The sequence below is a fragment of the Bubalus kerabau genome, chromosome 12, assembly GCF_029407905.1.
Source record: "Bubalus kerabau isolate K-KA32 ecotype Philippines breed swamp buffalo chromosome 12, PCC_UOA_SB_1v2, whole genome shotgun sequence".
Lineage (NCBI taxonomy): Eukaryota > Metazoa > Chordata > Mammalia > Artiodactyla > Bovidae > Bubalus > Bubalus kerabau.
Genome location: NC_073635.1, coordinates 62370255 through 62392483, shown reverse-complemented (window position 1 = coordinate 62392483; position 22229 = coordinate 62370255). Strand labels below are relative to the sequence as shown.

General features: G+C 36.1%; 1 non-coding gene across 1 annotated transcript; it reads left to right on the top strand.

Moving 5' to 3' along the window:
* The first annotated feature begins 3223 nt into the window (after nucleotides 1-3223).
* TRNAC-GCA (transfer RNA cysteine (anticodon GCA)) lies at nucleotides 3224-3295 on the top strand. The gene has a single exon. It is a non-coding gene; the product is annotated as a tRNA-Cys (tRNA).
* The last annotated feature ends 18934 nt before the right edge of the window (nucleotides 3296-22229 follow it).

The window sequence follows — 22229 nt, the reverse complement described above, 5'->3', positions numbered from 1 at the left end:
TAAAGCAAGAAAGACCAAAATCTCTTTATCACGATTAAATGAGCTGGAATATGTGGAGGGATTATTTTAACATATACCAATCAATCATGATGTAGAAAAACATGTGATGTACTGATGAAACATGTAGCATGGCCATTAAATCTGGGACAGAGATACTATTTTATCTGTATGGTAATATACAATATGCACACAAAATATGCTAATATACCCATATTAACATACGCTTATATCACCAGAATCACATCACTCTGGTGTTAAAATCAGATAATGAATCATTTATAGGCATTTTCAATAATGAATTTCATTTTTATTCATTTTTCCTTGACTCAGTGTGTACTTCATTCCCATTTCACCCAGTTATACCTGCAGTCAATTATTACACAAATATTAGAAGCAAAGCAGGAGACAAGCAATTTAAATATGTATCAGTAATACAGTGTCAATTGATATCAAGTCGGACACGACTGAAGCGACTTAGCAGCAGCAGCAGCAGAAATGAACAGAGGGAGACAGCAGCTAAGGGACTTGATCATGATACATCCTTAAGAGAGACTTGTTTCCCTTTTGTAATCATGTGACAGACATGGACTCTGTTTAGACTATAGCTCTGAGATGTGATACTCATTTAACATCTATCCCCACCTGGGTTAAATATATTGGAAAGGTTTATGAAAGAGTGGAATACTAATTGACAGTACTGATCATGTAAAATACATCTGCATTTATGTCTTTGGGTTTTACAAGGCCTTATTAGTATCTTGTGACAGTTCAGTCCAGATTGTTCCTCCCATTTCTAATCATCCAAAATTCTACATATCCTTACTGCCTCAGTTTTATTTTTATTACCTTGACAGACAGAAGGTATTTAAAAATTCCCAGCACAAATTCAAATCAGTCAGTGCCTGAGAAAAATAAAAAGAATTTACAACAGTCACAGTCCTGGAGGGAATGACAATGCGCATTTTCTTTAGTATTTATGTATATGAAACACTGTAGATACAGACTCAGGCATTATGAGGCTTAAAGCTTATACAATTAGTGGCAGTGGTGAGCTATTTTTAAAAAGTAATACTAAATATAATACCTTGACATTCTGACTAAAGCGATAATAATGTGAACACATTTATAAGTTTTGCTAGGGTCTTGGAAAGGTACCATGAAATGCTCTCAAATTTAAAAAATTAAATAAGTAAAAACCTGACAAATCAATAAAACTAATGTTCTCTGGGTAGGAAATGTATCAGATTTATCTCATATTATTTGATTTAAGGCAGACAAGGATATTTTTCACAACTTAGATTTAAGCAACTTGTGCTTGATAACCCATGTTTTGATTGTTCCTTAACTATTTTATATGTTTGTTTGCTTCCTTAATTGTTTTATATGGTGTCTCTGATCAGATCTCAAAACAATCTAGCCCTTAGGTCTTTATTCCAACGATTCTAAAATGGGCAATGGTTAACTTATAAAAACTAAAAACTTTGCAAAAATATAGAAGGAAGTGCTGCTTTGAAAACCATAAAAGATTGGCAAAAGCACTCATGCATACATAAGGAGAAATAACAACTAGTGGTACTCAACTAGCAAGATATTACTTTGGACAAAGTTAAGTGGATTTGAGGGATACGATTTGATACCAATTTATGTGGATTACAAGAACATATTTGCTTTGAAAGTTTTAGTTTCAAAGTAAGCGTTATTTCAGTATAGCTTAGATGCCAGTATAACCTTCGTTAAGCTATTTTTTCTTCTTCTCAAATTCTCTATCATAATATAAAACTGAAATTAACATGGATAGTAAGGATGTGCACTTTACATGTACTGCTCCATTAAAGCCTTACAAATATACACCATGTGTTAGATACTAAATTACTTTATTTACATTGGCAAATACGCTAAATGACATGCCTAAAGTAACACAGGCTGTATATTGTCACCCTGCTTATTTAACTTTTATGCAGAGCACATCATGAGAAACGCTGGGCTGGAAGAAGCACAAACTGGAATCAAGATTGCCGGGAGAAATATCAATAACCTCAGATATGCAGATGACACCACCCTTATGACAGAAAGTGAAGAGGAACTAAAAAGCCTCTTGATGAAAATGAAAGAGGAGAGTGAAAAAGTTGGCTTAAAGCTCAACATTCAGAAAATGAAGATCATGGCATCTGGTCCCATCACTTCATGGCCGATAGATGGGGAAACACTGGAAACAGCGTCAGACTTTATTTTTTGCGGCTCCAAAATCACTGCAGATGGTGATTGCAGCCATGAAATTAAAAGATGCTTACTCCTTGAAAGGAAAGTTATGACCAACCTAGACAGCATATTCAGAAGCAGAGACATTACTTTGCCAACATAGGTCCATCTAGTCAAGGCTATGGTTTTTCTAGTGGTCATGTATGGATGTGAGAGTTGGACTGTGAAGAAAGCTGAGCACTGAAGAATTGATGCTTTTGAACTGTGGTGTTGAAGAAGACTTTTGAGAGTCCCTTGGACTGCTAGGATATACAACGAATCCATCCTAAAGGAGATCAGTCTTGGGTGTACATTGGAAGGACTGATGCTGAAGCTGAAACTCCAATACATTGGCCACTTGATGAGATGAGCTGACTCATTTGAAATGACCCTGATGCTGGGAGGGATTGGGGGCAGGGGGAGAAGGGGACAACACAGGAAAAGATGGTTGGATGACATCACCGACTAGGTGGACATGGGTTTGGGTGGACCCTGGGAGTTGGTGATGGACAGGGAGGCCTGGCGTGCTGTGGTTCATGGAGTCGCAAAGAGTTGGACAGGACTGAGTGACTGAACTGAATTGAAATCCTAACTCTCAGTATTTCGGAATGGGACTGTATATAGATATAGCATCTTTAAAGAGGAAATTAAATTAAAATGGGTTCATTAGGATAGACCCTAATCTAATATTACTGGTGTCTTTATAAGAAGAAGAGATTAGGATACACCCAGAAGGACTTACTTGGAGACACAAAGAAGACTGTCAGCTACAAGCCATCAAGAAAGGCCCAGGAAAAAACCCACTCTGGCAACACTGATCTTCAACTTCTATCCTCTAAAACTGCTACAAAAGAAATTTCTGTGGTTTAAGCCATCCATTCTGAGGTATTTTGATATGGCATTCCTTGAAACTAATACGGAATATATATATATATATATATATATATATATATATATGTTTATTTAAATTGATTTAGGGCATGCTTCCCTGGTGGCTCAGATGGTAAAGCGTCTGTCTGCAATGCAGGAGACCCAGGTTCGATCCCTGGGTTGGGAAGATCCCCTGGAGAAGGAAATGGCAGCCCACTCCAGTATTCTTGCCTGGAAAATCCCATGGTAAAATATAAAATCCCTGGTAGGCTACTGTCCATGGGGTTGCAAAGAGTTGGACACTACTTAGCGACTTCACTTCTAAACTTCATTTTATAAATATTCTTCTATTTTATTGAAATTGATTTCTTATTTCATAACAAGTAAACTAGGAATAAATTAAAATAACAAATATTCCATTATCATGTCTTGCATAAATCAAACTTTCCTGTGTCATTTGAGATTTCAGTTTTATTACAGTGTATTCTAGCAATGTTTTCTCTCAAGTTTATATGCTGAGGATAATTACACTGGGAATTTGAGAAGCAGAAATTCAGTCATATAGGCTTTTACAGGGGAAAATATATATAAAACCACTATATATTTTGACCTATTACTATTGAATTACATGAAAATTATCAATGAACCATAGACTATTATGCCAGAATAATCAAAATTTCAAAAGGAAATCTCATACTATCAACTTTCCACTTAAATTTATTTGAAAATAAATTTCTTATTAATTTTGCTAATATGCAACATGTTTCTCAAGTGGAAAGCAGCTTCTCTCAAATGGACTAATTATTACAATAAATTTAAATATATTAAAATAATGTTACAATAATTATGTAATAGTAGATATACATTATAAATAGCTTGAGAAGAGAATAAGTAAATGAATTTGAAATTAGTACTCATCACTCATTTCAGATTATTTTATGTTCACCATTTCTGACATCATGACACCAAACATTTTTTTATGTTGATGTACTCTATGTAATCAAATATTTGCTACACATATACAAATTGTTGCTGTATTGATATATATTTAATTGCATCTTTTTTACCTTACTTTTTACATTTCCACATTTTCAGAAATTTCAAGGTATTTTTTACATTAACAGTGTTCAGCATATGTCTTTTTTCATATGAAGAGTCAATGACATCACAGCTTGCTTCCCTCTATGTGGATTATTTGACAACTAAGCAGTAATTCCCCAAAGTTTAAGAGGTAGCCTTCATTGTTCACAATGACTTTCTGTATAAAAACCCAATATGTCAGGTGTTGGTATCACCAATGGTGTTTGTCAACAAGCATTGCAGATACCATCTGAAGACCAAAACTGGAAAGTACTGGAAAGTATTCAACAAATGCTTACCAATGCATCATTTGGGATTGATTCTTCCTAATTAAATGAACATGATGGGACAGGTGATACTGTCTAAGTAATTCCAAAACAATAAGTAATGAAATAGATAATATCTCTTTAAATAGTTTAAGTACTGGGGAGGGGAGAAAATGATTAATCTATATACTGAAAGTTTTAAAGTCAAAAAAGAAAGAATGATATGTTAGCTAAGTTTTATGGCCATATTTTGTAATATGCATTATTGTGAGAAGTTCAGTGGGAGGGGAAGAACTATTGAAATTTCCAAACACTGGAAAATATGTTTGGCAAATAAAAGTTTCATAAAAATGCCTGACATCCAATAAATACTTAATGATAATTTATTATGAAAATAATATTTAATATATTAATATTTCAAGTGATTGTGATTTAGTGAATATAAACAAAGAATTAAGACACAATTTCCTCAACTACATGTCATTACTAAAATATGTATTTTGGCTGACAATTGCATAATTTACTTTTTTTCCACAAAATTATTTTTCCTACATAGACAGGAGCTGGTATGCTTTGAGTCTCCCACTTGTTCAGAGAAGAGAGCATCTGACATGTTTTCAAAGGATATATAGTAACAGTTGCACAAGTAGAAAATTCATTAAGAAAATTACAGTTTCTAATGTGCAATATTAAATTGATAGTTATGATAAAACCTGTACTCCTGTGTCTAATTATTTTCTATATAGTTTGAGATAAGTACAAAGCTACTAGAAAAAATATACATATGAGTTAGAAAGAAGGATTGTATAAAGTTTAATAGAAGCCTTCTGATCAAGATAGCCCATTCTGTGACCTTACTACTTCCACCTGAACTTCAGTAATTATTAAAATATTTTAATTATTGGCAAATGCAGGATCTTGTTCATACACACAAATGTAAGACCTTCATAAAAACAGGAACTAAAATAATCCATGGGAGAATTGAAGCAAGTAGAAATAATGGTGAAAGGCAAGAGATCATATTTTGATATGATTCAGCAACTTCTGGGACAGTATAGTATTGTAGCAACTGTGCAGAGTAGGGGGACTCCCCCCTAATTCTGTTCAGATAATGAGATTGATGATGTGACATGTATCAAGAAGGTATGAAAAGATGTGTTACATATATACTTGAGGTCTCTGTGGCGAGGAGGGCAGGCCTCTCAAGCAAGTCCTAAATGGCTTAAAAGATGCTTGGGGCTGGTGCACTGGGACGACCCAGAGGGATGGTATGGGGAGGGAGGAGGGAGGAGGGAGGAGGGTTCAGGATGGGGAACACATGTATACTTGTGGCGGATTCATTTTGATATTTGGCAAAACTAATACAATTATGTAAAATTTAAAAATAAAATAAAAAAAAAAAAAAGGAAACTGGGGCCAGGTTTTTTTTTTTTTTTTTTTTTTACTGAGGTTAGGTATAGAGCCTGGGTGAGGGTTTTCCTAGGTAGGTAGGAGCTGGTATGCCTTGAGTCTCCCACTTAGCCAGAGAAGGGATCATCTGACATTCTCATTCACAAGTCCAGATGAAGGGCAGAGTGGGAAGATGAAGGTTGAGGTTTAAAAGTTGTCAACAGTCATACATCAGAAAACAGAGTCAGACTCTTCGTTACAGAGTTATTTCAGAGAAATCTGGAGCAATGACACTGCACCTGGAAATAAATGATTTGATAAAGTTAGGTTTCCAGCCTGGAAATAGGCTGCTAATTGCCATGCATTTCTGCACCCACCTAAGAGCTGAAGGGGTGGGGTTGTACGTCCACAGCAGGACATTTTCTGGGATAAGAAAGGCAGGACTGTGCTCTGTGCTCTGGGAAGCTGACAACTAGGGAAAGCTATAAAATACCCTCAGTGGAGACTGCCTGTTAGAGCAGTTCATTCAAATCCCAGTCGCACTGGAATAAAGCTAGATACTCAGGCACTGACAGACATCTCTCGCATCCCAAAGCAAAGAAGTAGGCAAGTTGTCAAGTGCAGCGTGACTGCTAAGATGAGCTATTAGCAAAGAGTTATAAGTATTGTAGATGAAATAAAGGGCTTCCCTGTGGCTCAGTGTGGTAAAGAACCCCTGGCCAATGCAGGAGACACAGATTCAATCCCTGAGTTGGGAAGATCCTCTGGACAAAGAAAATGGCAACTTACTCCAGTAATCTTGCCTGGAAAATCCCAGGGACAGAGGAATCTAGTGGGCTACAGTCCATGGGGTTGCAAAAGAGTCAGACATGGCTGAGTGACTAAACAACAATAGCAAAACAGCACAGTGACACACACAACTTTTATGGGAAGGTACATAGAACAGGTAGAACACAAAACATACAAAATTCTGAGAAATTGCTGGTGGGAATATAGCTAAGGATAGCTGTTTTGGAGAGCATTTTAACCATTCAGTAAAAGTGTTAAGTGACTTAAAAACTGTATTTCTAGGAGACATGTAAAGGGATGTTCAGTGCTTCTCCGTTTCTCACAGTCAAAAACTGGAAACAGACTTGATACTTAATAATGTGGGAACCAATTAATCAAAATGAAGCAAGGTAGAACAAACCATGAAAGAGAGATATAATACTCAATATCAATACTATAAAAATTAAAGTATGATCTCATTTTGATTTTTATTGCTTGCTTTTACATATTTATAAATTAACTTGGATATTGATTTTGAATTTTATTTTAATTCTACTGATAAATCTGCAAGTTTTAGAAGACAGTTCAAGTGCTAAATATTTAGCATATGATATTTGACATTTTATGTAGGCATAAATGACTGAGTAGAAGATAAAGAGAATCTAAGTAGAAGGATATGCCTAGATGAGGCTGATACTGTGACATTTTTGATAAAAATCAATTTTGTTCTGTGTATGTGAAGGTTTCGTTCATGCATAGAATACACACAACGACACATAGTTAAAAGAAATGACTATTTACAATTTTCTTATTTCATATAGCTACTGAATATTCACTGTGTTGGTTACTTTTATAATCTATACTCCCCTACTAAAAAAAGTTAATCGTATCTTTTCTATTTAGAACTCACAGAGGTTAAGAGGTTAATTAAAGCCCTTGGTCCCAAAGGTCAGGAAAAAAATAACATACTTTTAAACTTTTTTCTAACCAAAAGTTTTTTTTTTTTCTAACTTTTTTCCCTTAATACGCTATTTTTTAGAATGCATAGCAATTAATTCCTACTGAAAAGGAAATTCAAATTATCCTCAATATTTTTGGTGTTATACAATGTGTTTCCTTTGTATTTTTAAAAGATGAACCAGTACTCAAAAACCTAGCCATTTCCAAAACTTTGATGTTAACATGAAATATATGCAAATAATCTAGTATCCAGATTCAAAATTTATGAAATACACAGCCAAAGGATCTGTGTACAAGACATTCCTTTAAAAAGGTTATGGGGGAAAATTGCTTAGTAATACATAAAAATTGGTTAACTGGATTGCTAAAACTGATTTAAAAAATTTTATCCTAAATTTATTAATACATTAGCCACTGATCTTTGCTGGATAATATTTCTGTACTTACTCCTTCATCAAAATATACTTCACTGTTTGGTAGGCTGACCAATGGCCTCTCCAAAGTGTCCAAGTCCTGATCTCTGCAACCAACCAGTATGTTAATTTAAACAGTGAAAGAAATTTTGCAGATGTGATTATATCATGTACTTTGAGATAGTGAGATTATCCTGGATTATCCAGACCTGCCCAACCTAATTATGAGATTTCTTAAAAATGGAGACCTCGCCCTAATGAGCTCAGGGCCAAAGAGACAGCACTGTAGAATAATCAGGGAGATATAATGTTGTTAACTTTGAAGAGAGAGAAAGAGGGTCACCACCAAGAACAGTAGGTTCCTCTTGAAACTAGGAAAGTCAAGGCCATGATGATTTTCTCCAGAGCTTCTACCCAGTAATGAAGACTTCCAGATACCTTTATTTCATGAAAGTGAGACCAGTACTCAAGTTCTAATTTACACAACTATATTCCAGATAATAACTGTCTGGTGTTTTAAGCCATTAAATTTGTCATAATCTTTGTGTAAGGCATACAAATTTATATAACATGGAAGGAAGGAAGAGAGGGAGGGAGGGAGGGAAGGAAGGAGGAGGAAAGACAGAGAAAGGAAAGACAAAAAGAAAAAAAGAAACTAAATTCTATTTCCATCAGAGTGAAAAAGAATTTCTAAAATTGTTAAGTTGATAATGTTCAACCATTAATTTCACAACTCTTTTAAAACCCTACCTCATTGTCTAAAAGCAAAAATATATAAATAAACAGGAAATCTTAAATCATGTTTTTGAGCCTCAGTGGTGAATGAAAATAAATATTATAGGAATGTTTAGTGACGGCTTATACATTATTCTAGATGATTCAGTTCAATTCAGTTAAGTCGCTCAGTCATGTCCAACTCTTTACAACCCCATGGACTGCAGCACACCAGGCTGCAGGCTTCTCTGTCCATCACCAACTCCACAAGCTTGCTCAAAGGCATGTCCATCGAGTTGGTGATGCCATCCAACCATCTCGTCGTCTATCGTCCCCTTCTCCTGCTTCCAATCTTTCCCAACATCAGGGTCTTTTCCAGTGAGTAAGTTCTTCCCATCAGGTGGCCAAAGTATTGGAGCTTCAGGTTCAGCATCAGTCCTTCCAATAAATATTCAGGACTGATTTGCTCTATGATTGACTGGTTGGATCTCCTTGCAGTTCAAGGAAATCTCAAGAGTCTTCTCAAACATCACAGTTCAAAAGCATCAATTCTGTGGCACTCAGCTTTCTTTATGGTCCAACTATCACATCAATTTATGACTACTGGAAAAACCATATCTTTGACTAGACAGACCTTTCTGACAAAGTAATGTCTACTTTTTAATATGCTGTCTTGTTTGGTCATAGTTTTCTTCCAAGGAGCAAGGGTTTAATTTCATGGCCACAGTCATCATCTGCAGTGATTTTTGGAACCCAAGAAAATAAAGTCTCTCACTGTTTCCCCATCTAGTTGCCATGAATTGATGGGACCAGGTGCCATGATATTAGTTTTTGTATGTTGAGTTTTAAGCCAGATTTTTCACCCTCCTTTTTCACTTTCATCAAGAGGCTCTTATGGTTCGGAAAAATTACATTAACAATACATATAAGGGGATGGATCATAACATGTACTTCTAATCATGTATTCTAAATGCATATAATTTCTAATATCAATAAAATATGAGGAAGTATCTATTTAATAAAAAGGTGAAATTGCTACAAATAGGAACATTAAAATTAAAGAAGAAATTAAGAAGAGAAGACATATCTCTATAGCATAAGATAATTCTAATCAGAAGTAATACATTGCAGACATGGCATATCTGAAAAGTAGAATTAATAGCATGGACAGTGCAAATTTTTATATTCAATTCAAGAAACAGGAAAGAGAAGGTTGATATACAGTATCAAAAACAGTCATATGCTTTATGATTATTTTCAAATATGAACCAGAAGAAAATAAAGCAGAGGGAATATAAAGACACAGTAGAAAATAATTTACTGGGATTTAAGAAGCTGCTAGAAAGTGATATTAGAAAGGATTCAATTTATCAGGCTATATTACTGAATAAGCACTGCAATTAATCATATCTTGGTGATAATTTTGATTTATTCAGTAACAAAAAGGAAGAAAAATAATATCAAAGTAACTCAGAAATCAAGTTGACCTCCACTTTCTGGCACATAATATACCAGAAATCAAGGCACAGTCTTTAAAGAGTTTTGCTGTAATTTATTAAGTACTATGAAACCTGTACATTCAAATAGATTTATATGCATTTTATCATTAATCCTCACAATTTTATCCCATTTAAAAGACAAAGAACCTAATTTTAAGAAGCACGTTATAATATTGCAAGCCCACACAGCCAGAGAGGTATAAAGTGAGATTTAAAAACTATGGATGTGTCTCTAAGTCTTATGCTCTTACAAATTATGGGCTGAAACTTTATGGATTTTGGAAAAGTACTGGAATCCAAAAATTAGTTGTAAAGAAAGAAGTGAATGGTAATTAAGGAATGGTAATTAAGGACAGCCAATCTAAGTCAGAGACCAAGCAGAATGAAAAAGAGTAAGGATTTTGAAATGATAACATTTACAAGATCAGAGTGGGCCCTCTTTTTAGTTATGTGTATGTGTGAGAGAGAGAGCGAGAGAAAGAGAGAGTGTACCTCTCTGAATGTCAGCTACTTTGTTAAGGAAGAAAATTGTAGGACAAAAGACTGTCTGATTTCAAATGTTAAACCTAGCCTTGAGCTTATAGAATAATAAATTGATTCTATTGCAGAAAATGAGCTATGTAAAGATGATCATTGTTAGTGGAACTCAGAGACTGAGAAATAAACTACACAATAAAATATTTCATACAACATTATACCAAACTAGACAGCATATTAAAAAGCAGACATTACTTTGTCAACAAAAGTCCATCTAGTCAAGGCTATGGTTTTTCCAGTGGTCATGTATGGGTGTGAGAGTTGGACTATAAAGAAAGCTGAGTGCTGAAGAATTGATGCTTTTGAACTGTGGTGTTGGAGAAGACTCTTGAGAGTCCCTTGGACTACAAGGAGATCCAACCAGTCCATCCTAAAGGAGATCAGTCCTGGGTGTTCATTGGAAGGACTGATGTTGAAGCTGAAACTCCAATACTTTGTCTACCTGATGCGAAGACCTGACTATTTGAAAAGACCCTGATGCTAAGAAAGATTGAGGGCAGGAGAAAGGGACGACAGAGGGTGAGATGGTGGGATGGCATCACCGAATCAATGGACATGGTTGGTGATGGACAGGGAGGCCTAGTGTGCTGTGGTTCATGGTGTCACAAGAGTTGGACACAACTGAGCGCCTGAACTGAACCGAAACATTCACTGACCAAGATTTATGCTGATATAAGTCTTGAAATAAAATTGACATGATCTAATTTTGTATGATGATGAGAGTTCCACATCATTCCAAATTATGTCTCTCAAAATCTTAGTCCTTGTACTAAGAAAACTGTTGAACTAGGGTACACAGGTCTATTGTCTATTCTAGTATGTTACCTCAACCACTCCAATTTTGAATATCATCTTCACTCTACCTGCAGTTATAATTTTAAATCAGAAGTCTTCAATTAGAGTTTCTAAATTCTCATTTTCTGTTTGCTTTTGCAGCCAGTCTGATTTGAATGTTACCAGTGAATCCAGTGAAACTGACAGTTATTAACATTAGTGAAGACCTTTTTAATCTTCAACTTTGTTAACAGTGTCCAAGTCTTACAACTGTGGAAACACCATGACATCACTGGGTTCTTTTAAATATCTACAGGTACCACATGGTCAGGGCTGCTGTTAAATCATTGCTAGTCTTTCAAATTCCAGCAGATTACATTATTATTAAAGCATTACTGACATCTTCAATTAAGAATGGCATAGTGGCAAAAAATAAAGGAAGTTTATTTAAATATATAATATTAGAACAATTTTTATTTGATACATTCCACATTTCTGAAGTTCAGATAAAGCATCTTAGTTAAGCAGCATCCAAGAGTTTTTCCTTAATGTTTGAAGCTTTTCTTTGTCACATATTTATGTTTTGATAAATATGAGTAGATTTGGGGAGTGAGTCAGAATTTGAGGAATAATTCATGTTGCTCAATTTGAATAATGTAATCCATCTTGTTTATTTTTCTTATGTTTCTGCCTTTTTTTTCTCAGGAAGAAAGAAAGAAAAGGAGAAATAAAGAAAGGAAGGAAAGAAGAAAATAAGAGAGGGTCAAGAAGATGGAGAAAAGGTGGAAAGTTGAGCATTTATCATTTTTTAAACAAAGTGACTGCAAACTTTACAGAAATTTTAGAAAATGCAGAAAATCAACATACAGAAAAGTAAAATATCCAAATCCCACTAGTCAGCAAGCCTCTCATAATAGGTTGTGAAAAATATGCATTTTTCTGCACCAGCAACTATTCAATGACTCACAAAACATATATTGATGCCCTATGACTTCACAAAACTTCCTAATAACTATCATTTAAACAGTTCAGCTTACATTTACATATTTAAATAACCAATGTAATCAAGATTTATGAAGAAAATTCTGCAGTCATATAAAAATTAAACTAAACCAATTGTGCAAGAGACAGGGATCAAGACCATCTTCATGAAAATGAAATGCAAAAAAGGAAAATGGCTTCTGAGTCCTCATAAAGAGCTCTGAAAAGAAGAGAAGCAAAAAGTAAATGACAAAAGGAAAGGTATACCCATTTGAATGCCGAGTTCCAAAGAATAGCAAGGGGAAATAAGAAAGCCTTTCTCAGTGATCAATGCAAAGAAATAGAGGAATGGGAAAGACTAGAGATCTCTTCAAGAAAATTAGAGATACCATGGGAACATTTCATGCAAAAATGGGCTAGATAAAGGACAAAGATGATATGGACATAACAGAAGCAGAAGATGTTAAGAAGAGGAGGCAAGAATACTCAGAAGAACTGTAAAAAAAGATCTTCATGATCCAGATAATCATGATGGTGTGATCACACAACTAGAGCCTGACATCCTGGAATGTGAAGTCAAGTGGGCCTTTAGGAAGCATCACTGCAAACAAAGCTAGTGGAGGTGATGGAATTCCAGTTGAGATATTAAGAATCCCAAAGAAGATGCTGTGAAACTGCTGTACTCAATATGCCAGAAAATTTGGAAAACTCAGCAGTGGCCACAGGACTGGAAAAGGTCAGTTTTCATTCCAATCCCAAAGAAAGGCACTGCCAAAGAATGATCAAACTACTGCACAATTGCACTGCTCTCACACACTAAGAAAGATTTGCTCAAAATTCTCCAAGCCAGGCTTCAGCAATATGTGAACCATAAAATTCCAAATGTTCAAGCTGGTTTTAGAAAAGGCAGAGGAACCAGAGATCAAATTGCTAACATCTGCTGGATCATCCAAAAAGCAAGAGAGTTGCAGAAAAACATCTGTTTCTGCTTTCTTGACTATGCAAAAGCCTTTGACTGTGTGGATCACAATAAACTGTGGAAAATTCTGAAAGACATGGCAATACCAGACCACCTGACCTACCTCTTGAGAAATCTGTATGCAGGTCAGGAAGCAACAGTTAGAACTGGACATGGAACAGCAGACTGGTTCCAAATAGGAAAAGGAGTACATCAAGGCTGTATATTGTCACCCTGCTTTTTAAACTTCTATGCAGAGTACATCATGAGAAACGCTGGGCTGGAGGAAGCACAAGCTGGAATCAAGATTGCCACCAGAAATATCAATAACCTCAGATGTGCAGATGACACCACCCTTATGGCAAAGTGAAGAAGAACTAAAAAGCCTCTTGATGAAAGTGAAAGGGGGGACTGAAAAAGTTGGCTTAAAGCTCAACATTCAGAAAACAAAGATCATGGCATCTGGTCTCATCACTTCATGGGAAATAGATGGGGAAACAGTGGAAACAGTGTCAGAATTTATTTTTTTGGGCTCCAGAATCACTGCAGATGGTGATTGCAGCCATGAAATTAAAGACGCTTACTCCTTGGAAGGAAAGTTATTACTAACTTAGACAGCATATTAAAAAGCAGAGATATTACTTTGCCAACAAAGGTCTGCCTAATCAAAGCTATGGTTGTTCCAATAGTCATGTATGAATGTGAGAGTTGCACTGTGAATAAAGCTGAGTGCCAAAGAATTGATGCTTTTGAACTGTGGTGTTGGAGAAGACCCTTGAGAGTCGCTTGGACTGCAAGGATATCCAACCAGTCCATTCTGAAGGAGATCAGTCTGGGTGTTCTTTGGAAGTAATGATGCTAAAGCTGAAACTCCAATACTTTGGCCACCTCATAGGAAGAGTTGACTCATTGGAAAAGACTCTGATGGTGGGAGAGATTGGGGGCAGGAGGAGAAGGGGACAACAGAGGACGAGATGGCTGGATGGCATCACTGACTTGATGGACATGAGTTTGAGTGAACTCCAAGAGTTGGTGATGGACAAGGAGGCTTGACGTGCTGCAATTCATGGGGTCCCAAAGACTAAGACAGGACTGAGCGAATGAACTGTACTGAACTGAAATGAACTTCTTGGAAAGAAAGATGTATGGCAAAACCAATACAATATTTAAAGCAATTAACTTCCAATTAAAATAAATACATGTATATTTAAAAAATAAAAAAAAATGAATAAAGTGAAAAAAAATAAAAACAGAGACATTACTTTGCCAACAACAACAAAAAAACAAAAATAAAAAGCAGAGACATTACTTTGTCAGCAAAAGTCCATCAGTCAAGGACATGAGTTTGGGTGAACTCCAGGAGTTTTTGATGGACAGGGAGACCTGGTGTGCTGCAGTTCATGGGGTCATAAAGGGTTGGACATGACTGAGTGACTGAACTGACTGAATAAATATTAAATAATTGATTAAATATCATATTTCTTTTTATCATTGGTTTAAGGAAAGCACTCTGCTCCCCGTTACCATGTAAGCATTCAGTTCAGTCCCTCAGTCGTGTTCCACACTTTGCGACCCCATGAATTCCAGCATACCAGGCCTGTCCTGTCCCTGTCCAGCACCAAATCCCGGAGTCTACTCAAACTCATGTGCATAGAGTCGGTGATGTCATCCAGCCATCTCATTCTCTGTCATCCCATTCTCCTCTTCCCCCAATCCCTCCCAGCTTCAAAGTCTTTTCCAGTGAGTCAACTCTTCATATGAGGTGGCCAAAGTATTGGAGTTTCAGCCTTAGCATCAGTCCTTCCAAAGAACACCCAGGACTGATCTTCTTTAGTATGGCCTGGTTTGATCTCCTTGCAGTCCAAGGACTCTCAAGAGTCTTCTCCAACACCACAGGTCAAAAGCATCAAGTCTTCGGTGCTCAGTTTTCTTCACAGTCCAACTCTCACATCTGTACATGACCACTGGAAAACCATAACCTTGACTAGAAGGACCTTTGTTAGCAAAGTAATGTCACTGCTTTTTATTATGCTATCTAGGTTGGTAATAACTTTCCTTCCATGGAGTAAGTGTCTTTTAATTTCTTGGCTGCAATCATCATCTGCAGTAATTTTGGAGCCCCCTCAAAATAAATTCTGACACTGTTTCCACTGTTTCCCCATCTATTTCCATGAAGTGATGGGATTAATGCCCAGATCTTAGTTTTGGGAATGCTGAGCTTTAAGCCAACTTTTTCACTCTCCTCTTTCACTTTCATCAAGAGGCTTTTTAGTTCCTCTTCACTTTCTGCCATAAGGGTGTTGTCATCTTTATATCGGAGGTTATTGATATTTCTCCCAGCTATATTGTTTCCAGCTTGTGCTTCTTTCAGCCCAGCGTTTGTCATGATGTACACTGCATTTAAGTTAAATAAGCAGGGTGACAATATACAGCCTTGACATACTCCTTTTCCTATGGTTCCTTGGTTCCTTGGAACCAGTCTGTTGTTCCATGTCCAGTTCTAACTGTTGCTTCCTGACCTGCATACAGGTTTCCAAGAGGCAGTTCTGCTGGTCTGGTATTGCCATCTCTTTCAGAATTTTCCACAGTTTATTGTGATCCACACAGTCAAAGGCTTTGGCATAGTCAATAAAGCAGAAACAGATGTTTTTCTGGAACTCTCTTGCTTTTTCCATGATCCAGTGGATGTTGGCAATTTGATCTCTGGTTCCTCTGCCTTTTCTAAAACCAGCTTGAACATCTGGAAGTTCATGGTTCACATATTGCTGAAGTCTGGATTGGAGATTTTTGACCATTACTTTGCTCTCGTGTGAGATGAGTGCAATTTGCAGTAGTTTGAGCTTTCTTTGGTATTGCTTTTCTTTGGGATTGGAATGAAAACTGACCTTTTCCAGGCCTGTGGCCACTGCTGAGTTTTCCAAATGTGCTGGCATATTGACTGCAGCACTTTCACAGCATCATCTTTCAGGATTTGAAATAGCTCAACTCGAATTCCATCACCTCCACTAGCTTTGTTCGTAGTGATGCTTCCTAAGGCCCACTTGACTTCACATTCCAGGATGTCTGGCTCTAGGTGAGTGATCACACCATCGTGACTATCTTAGTCATGAAGATCTTTTTGGTACAGTTCTTCTGTGTATTCTTGCCACCTCTTTTTAATATCTTCTGCTTCTGTTAGGTCCATACCATTTCTGTCCTTTACTGAGCCCTTCTTTGCATGAACTGTTCCCTTGGTATCTCTAATTTTCTTGAAGAGATCTCTAGTCTTTCCCATTCTGTTGTTTTCCTCATTTCTTTGCATTGATCACGGAGGAAGGCATTCTTATCTTTCCTTGCTGTTCTTTGGAACTCTGCATTCAGATGCTTATATCTTTTCTTTTCTCCTTTGCTTTTAGCTTCTCTTCTTTTCACAGCTCTTTGTAAGGCCTCCCCAGACTGCCATTTTGCTTTTTTGCATTTCTTTTTCTTGGGGATGATCTTGATCCCTGTCTCCTGTACAATGTCACGAACCTTCATCCATAGTTCCTCAGGCACTATGTCTATCAGATCTAGTCCCTTAAATCTGTTTTTCACTTCCACTGTATTATCATAAGGGATTTGATTTAGGTCATAACTTAATGATCTAGTGGTTTTTCCTACTTTCTTCAATTTAAGTCTGAATTTGGCAGGAAGGAGTTCACGATCTGAGCCTCAGTCAGCTCCTGATCTTGTTTTTGCTGACTGTATAGAGCTTCTCCGTCTTTGGCTGCAAAGAATATAATCAATCTGATTTCAGTGTTGACCATCTGGTGATGTCCATGTGTAGAGTCTTCTCTTGTGTTGTTGGAGAAGGTGTGTTTGCTATGACCAGTGCGTTCTCTTGGCAAAACTATTAGCCTTTGCCTTGCTTCATTCCATATTCCAAGGCCAAATTTTCCTGTTACCCCAGCTGTTTCTTGACTTCCTACTTTTGCATTCCAGTCCCCTATAATGAAACAGACATCTTTTTTGGGGTTAGATCTAAAAGGTCCTGTAGGTCTTCATAGAACCGTTCAACTTCAGCTTCTTCAGTGTTACTGGTTGGGGCATAGGCTTGGATTACTGTGGTATTGAATGGTTTGCCTTGGAAACAAACTGAGATCATCCTGTCATTTTTGAGATTGCATCCAAGTACTGCATTTTGGATTCTTTTGTTGATCATGATGGCTACTCCATTTCTGTAAGGGAATCCTGCCCACAGTAGTAGATATGGTCATCTGAGTTAAATTCACCCATTCCAGTCCATTTTAGTCCGCTAATTCCTAGAATGTCAATGTTCACTTTTGTCATCTCCTGTTTGACATTAGGGAGGAAAAATAAGTATGTACTAAAAATGAAATCTGAAACAGATCAATTGTGTTTTAGATTCTGTTGTTACGCTATTATAATCTTCTGAGGTTGAAATCATGAGCCATATCCCCTAGGTTGTCCACTTAACCCACCTTCCAAGTGTAAGATTCCCTGAAGGAAATCCCAGGATACCGAATAACATATTTGAATCCAATTGAGTCCTGGATCCTCAATACAAACCAAAATATCCATTGAAAGTGCAACAGCACTCTGTACACTACTTTGAATATTCTGGTATGATATTCTATATCCCTGCTACACTAAACAAATGTCAAATGATTTAGTCAAAGCTTAGTGGCTAGTGTCATGCATGGAATAATATAGGTACTCATTTTTTTTTAAGCTGGGAATTTATTTTCAGCTAAGACTTACAGGATATTAATCTGCTCTCATTGTCATGACAACCTTTTTTTATATAAGGGGAGAATGCACACTAAACTAAATAATAAGCTTTGCCAGATATCTTCCTAAAGAAAATATGTTAATTAGATCATGTATTTGCACATTAATTTTAAGGATATTCTGTATATTCCATTACTATTGAAATATAATTACAAAGAAATAATTTTTGAAACTATAGAGCAAGTCACTTTAACAGTTTAAAATGAGAAATTTATGAAATTTTCTGAAAATACTTTAGCTGGGAATATATCTAAATAATCTACTTTTAAAGATGAGAAAAAGTCTATTTGTTCTAACAAGTCTTATTCAACAATTGCCATTTCAATTTTCCTCCACTGACCATAAATCATGCACAGATTAGCACTAATGAAGTTCAGTAATTGAAAGATATGTTAATTTGACATTATAATTTCCATTAACCTTTATTTTTGATACTTTTCACCAACTTCTATCTTTTTAAAAGGTATGATAGCTCTTGCCATAGAATTTACTAATTTATCATTCCAATTATATCTTTAAATATGAAGATGATTCTATTACACACCCCATGACTCCTTTATATGAATTCATCTTCAATTTATGAAAATGAGGGGACTCAGGGACTCAATAATATCTGTTTCTAGGATGAAAAGGATTATATACTAGCCATTGAAAAGAATAAAACAAAGAAAACTATGTATTTAAGATGCATATTGTAAAAGAATATTAAAGTTTTTAAAAAATTCTTGAATATCTAGAAGTTATTGAACACTCAGTCACTAAATTCTTAGATCCTCAAAGAAAGACAAATTCTTATATCTACAAATTCAGGTCCTAGCCTTATGTTTAGCCTCAGTAGGTGCTCAAATCCCTTTTGAAATACTTTCTTTAAAATGTACAATTTGAGCAATATGGATTTTTTTTTCTAATTTGAAATATATCTAAAGACTTATGAAACTATAAATAATAAATTCAAACAATAGAATGGACACTTAAATGTTCATTCTAGTCATTCCAATTGTGCTCATTCTGATTAGTATATATTTTTTCCTTAATAATAATACAAATATACATTAAAAATTTTACAGAAAACTTGATGATTTTGGAGCCCAAATATGTCTAGTGCATGCAGATAAGAAACTCAGTTAACAAATATTTGGACTTAAGTTGGTACAGACTTAAGTTGATCTGATAGCTTAAGTTGGTAAAGACTCTACCTGCAATACAGGAGACCCTGGTGTGATTCCTGGGTCAGGAAGATCCTCTGGAGAAGGGATAGGCTACCCACTCCAGAATTCTTGGGCTTCCCTTGTGGTTTAGCTGGTAAATAATCTGCCTGCAACCCAGGGAGACCTGGGTTTGATCCCTGAGTTGGGAAGATCCCCTGCAGAAGGGAAAGGCTACCCACTCCAGGATTCTGGCCTGGAGAATTCCATGGGCTGTATAGTCCATGGGGTCACAAAGAGTCGGACACGACCGAGTGACTTTTACTTTCACTGTAATAAATATATGGTGTAATTGCATATTTAACATTTGTTTTTTATATTTTTTTTGACAGCAAAGTTGACATAACTAAAAGTAGAAGAAAGAGAAAATTGTAGGACATAACCAGATTTGTTAATCTCTGATTTTTATTTATTTATTTATTTTATTTTTTAACTTTACAATATTGTATTGGTTTTGCCATATATCAACATGAATCCACCACAGGTATACACGTGTTCCCCATCCTGAACCCTCCTCCCTTCTCCCTCCCCGTACCACCCCTCTGGGTCGTCCCAGTGCACCAGCCCCAAGCATCCAGTATCGTGCATTGAACCTGGACTGGTGACTCATTTCATATATGATATTATACATGTTTCAATGCCATTCTCCCAAATCATCCCACCCTCTCCCTCTCCCACAGAGTCCAAAAGACTGTTCTATACATTTTTGTGTAACAAAAATGTGTAGTGAGAAAGGCTTTAAAACTGACAAGAGAGAAATAAACAAATTAATGAGCTAAATAATTAATAAGATTTCTGGTACTTTGTAAAGTGGGTACACTGGCTATGACAGATGATATGAGAAAACCGAAGGCTGATCAATAATGTAGTGATTTTTATTATGAGCTTTGGTGAACTTGTAGAATATACAATCTCTGCTCTATGGCAACTATAGACAAATTATTTCTGATGTCACTAAGAGGTACATTGTTAGAATTGAAGGGGGAAAGCCTATTTATATTGATATACTTTTATAAATACATAGGCTGAAAAAATAAATGTATTAAAAAGATACACTATGCAGATATGTGAGCAGAACGATGGGGTGGCTATATTATTCTCAGATAAAATAGACTTCATGTAAAATAAAGCAGCCAAAGAGAATTATCTTAATGCTAAAAGGAACAATTTTATACTAGGAAGTAAAATTATTTGCAATTAATTCAAAATGCATGAATCAAAATGAATAGAACTAGATAGGGAGAAACGGACAAAAACAAAACCATAGCTTGTATTTTAAAAACACTTCTTTCAGTAATTGATAAAACAACTGGACCAAATATAAGTAGCTGCAACATCAAATCATACATTATTTTCAAGGGCAAAGGTAGGTGTATCCGATAGCCCATGAGTTTTAATGGTATTAATACATTTCAAAGACTTAAATTAGATTATGTTTCCTTCCAAAAATGGCATAAATTAAACTTCATGTTAATAATATATCTAGGAATTATAGATATTTGAAAATAGAACAGCACAGTTAAAAATAACACATGGGTCTAGAGGAAAAAAATCACTAAAGAAATAAGTAAATATTTTCAACTGAATGATTCTAAGAATAGAGCATATCAAGATTTATAGCATAATTCTGTAACAGTAACTTGAAACTGACAGCTTTACATATTTGCATAAAATGAAACAGTTTAATAGTGCATGCTAAATCACTTCAGTTGTGTTAGACTCTGTACAACCCTACGGACTGTAGCCTGTCAGGCTCTTATGTCCATGGGATTCTCCAGGCAAGAATACTGGAGTGGGTTGCCATTTCCTTCTCCAGAGGATCTTCCTGGCACAGGGATCAAAGCCCCCTCTCTTATGTATCCTGCATCGGCAGGCAGGTTCTTTACCACTAGTGCCACCTGGGAAGCCCTAGTTTAATAGCAGTTTATAATATATAGCAGTATAATATTTGTTGTTGTTCAGTCCTTAAGTCATATCCAACTCTTTGCAACCCCATGGACTGCAGTATGCCATACCCCTCTGTACTTCATATCTCCTGGAGGTTGCTCAAAATCATGTCATTGAGTTGGTAATGCCATCCAACAATTTCATTCTCTGTTGTAACCTTCTCCTGCCTTCAATCTTTCCCAGCATCAGGGTCTTTTCCCAATGAGTTAGTTATTTGCATCAGGTGGCCAAAGTATTGGAGCTTCACTTTCAGCATAAGCCCTTCCAATGAAAATTCAGGACTGATTTCCTTTAGGATTGACTGGTTTTTCCCCTTGCTGTCCAGGGGACTTTCAACAGTCTTCTCCAACTCCAGTCTGAAAGCACGGATTCTTTGGCGTTCAGCTTGTATCATGATCCAACTCTCACATCTGTACTGTGACTACTGGAAAAACCATAGCTTTGACTGTATGGACTTTTGTTGACAAAGTGATGTCTCTGCTTTTCAATATGCTAAGTTTGTCATAGCTTTCCTTCCAAGGAGCAGGCATCTTTTAATTTCATGGCTGCAGTCACCATCTGCAGTGATTTTGGAGCCCAAAAAATAAAGTCTGCAACTATTTCCAACTTTTTCCCATTCATTTGCCATGAAGTGATAAGACTGGATGTCATGACCTTAATATTTTGAATGTTTAGTTTTAAGCCAGCTTTTTCACTTTCTCCTTCAATCTCATCAAGAGGACTTTTAGTTCTTCCTCACTTTTGGCCATTAAAGTAGTTTCATCTGCATATCTGAGATTATTGATATTTCTCCTGGCAATCTTGATTCCAGCTTGGGATTCATTCAGCCCAGCATTTTGCATGATGTATTCTGCATATAA